Source organism: Felis catus, chromosome X (genome assembly GCF_018350175.1).
Source record: "Felis catus isolate Fca126 chromosome X, F.catus_Fca126_mat1.0, whole genome shotgun sequence".
NCBI classification, from domain to species: domain Eukaryota; kingdom Metazoa; phylum Chordata; class Mammalia; order Carnivora; family Felidae; genus Felis; species Felis catus.
This window is the reverse complement of record NC_058386.1, coordinates 73,961,247-73,964,023: the sequence shown is the minus strand read 5'-3', so window position 1 is coordinate 73,964,023 and position 2,777 is coordinate 73,961,247.

Below are 2,777 nucleotides of genomic sequence, written 5' to 3'. Positions count from 1 at the left end.
ATTGTTGGATTTGGTTTGCTGTATTTTGTTGAGGGTTTTTTGAATCTATGTTCACCAAGGATATTGGCCTGTAGTTGTGTTTTTTATTACAGTCCTTATCTGCTTTTGGTCTTAGGGTAATGCTGGCTTCATAGAATGAATTTGGGAATTTTTCTTCCTTTTAAAATATTTTTGGAATAGTTTGAGAAGAATAAGTAATAACTTTTCATTAAATGTTTGGTAGAATTTTCCTGTGATAACAACTAGTCCTAGACTTTTATTTGTTGGGATGTTTTTGATTACTGATTCAATTTCATTGCTAGTAATTGGTCTGTGCAATTCTTTGATATCTTCCTCTTTCAATTTTTATAGTTTATGTGCTTCTTGGTATTTTTCCATTTCATCTGGGTTGTCCAGTTTCTTGACATGTAGTTTTTCATAATATTGTCTCATGATTGTTTGTATTTCTGTGGTCATGGTTGTTATATCTCCTCTCTCATTTGTGATTTTATTTATTTGAGACCTTTCTCTTTTTTTTCTTGATAAGCCCAGCTAGATGTTTATCAGTTTTATTGGCTTTTGAAAGAACCAACTCATGGTTTCATTGATCTCTTTTATTTTTTTTATTTTTTAGCTAGTATACCATTTATTTCTGTTCTAATCTTTATTATTTCCTTCCTTCTGTTGGTTTTAGGTTTTGTTTTTTGTTCTTTTCCTAGCTCTTCTAAGTGTCACATTAGATCATTTATTTGAGAGTTTCTTGCTTCTTGAGGTAGGCCTATATTTCCATAAATTTTCCTCTTAGAGTTGCTTTTGCTGCATCCCAAATGTTTTGGGACATTATGTTATCATTTTCATTTGTTTTCATGTACTTTTTTGATTTATTTGTTTACTTCCTGGATGACTTATTAATTGTTTAATAGGAGATTATTTAAGTTTCATTATTTGTGGTCTTCCCAGATTTCTTTTCTTATGTTTGACTTCTAGTTTCTTAGCACTGTGTTCAGAAAAGATGAATGGTATGACTTTGATCTTCTTGAATTTATTGAGGCCTGCCTTGTGACCTAATATGTGATTTATTCTGGGGAAAGTTTTGTGTGTACTTGAAAAGAATGTGTATTCTGCTGTTTTAGGTTGGAATAATCTGAATATATCTGGTAAATCCATCTGTTCCAGTGTGTCATTCAATTCCATTCTTTTTTTGTTGATTTTCTGTTTGATCTGTCCATTGATGTCAGCAGGTTGTTAACGTCTCCTACTGTTTCATATTATTATCAATTAGTTCCTTTATGTTTGTTATTAAGTGTTTTATGTACTTCGATGCCCCTATTTTGAGTGCACAATATTTGTGATTGTTATATCTTCTTGTTGAACTCTCCCCTTTATTATTATATAGTGTCCTTTTTGTCTTTTGTTACAGTCTTTGTTTTAAAGACTATTGTTTGCCCAAAATAAGCATTGCTACTCTGGCTTTCTTTTGACACCAGTTTTCATGGTAGATCTTTCTCCATCCCCTCACTTTCAATCTTCAATTATCTTTAGGTCTAAAATGAGTGTTTTGCCAGCAGCATATTGATAGGTCTTCTTTTTTCACCCATTCTGTCAACTTATGTCTGTTTTTTCACCCTATGTCTTCTAATTTGAGCATTTAGACCATTTATATTTAAAGTAATTATTGATTGATATGTATTTTTATTTTTATTACTTGTTTTGTGGTCATTTCTGAATTTTTTTCTTACCCCTTTGTGTCTTTCTCTTTTTTATAGTTTTCTGGTTTTATTTAATGATATATTTGGATTCTTTCTCTTTTAATTCTTATCATACTTATTAATGATTTTTGATATGTTGTTACTATTTGGTCTGTATATAACTTCCTTTGCATATAGTAGTCTATTTTAAGTTGATGGCCACTTAAATTTAAACCTATTATTCACTCTTCTCCTCCTCACATTTTAGGTATAGGGTGTCTTAATTTATATCCTTTTGTTTTATGATTTCCTTGACTGATTTTTCATAGAAGTGTTCATTTTTATTGTTGTTTTGTTTCTTTTTTTTTTTTAATTTTTTTTTTCAACGTTTATTTATTTTTGGGACAGAGAGAGACAGAGCATGAACGGGGGAGGGGCAGAGAGAGAGGGAGACACAGAATCGGAAACAGGCTCCAGGCTCCGAGCCATCAGCCCAGAGCCTGATGCGGGGCTCGAACTCCCGGACCGTGAGATCGTGACCTGGCTGAAGTCGGACGCTTAACCGACTGCGCCACCCAGGCGCCCCTGTTGTTTTGTTTCTTAATTTCATTCTATCACTTTTGGTTTCTCCTTTCCATTCAATGAGTCCCCTTTAATATTTCTTGCAGGGCTAGTTTAATGGTATGAACTCCTTTAGTTTTGATTGTCTGGGGAACTCTTTATCTCACCTTCTATTCTGAATGATAGCCTTGTTGGATAGAGTATTATTGGCTGAAGATTTTTCCCATTCAGTATTTTCAATATATCATGTCACTCCTTGGTGGCTTGCTAACTTTCTGCTGAAAAAGCTGCTGATAGCTTTATGGGTTTTCCCTTTCATGTCACTGTCTTCTTTTTTCTTGCTGCTTTAATTTTTTTTTCTTTATCTCTATATTTTACCAATTTAATTACAATATATCTTAGTGGGAATACGCTTTTGTTGATTTTGTTGTGGCTTCTTTGCACCTCCTGAGCCTGGATATCTGTTTCTTTCTCCAGATTAGGGAGGTTTTCAGCTCTTATCTCTTTAAATAATATCTCTGTGCCCTTTTATCTCTTCTTCTTCTAGGA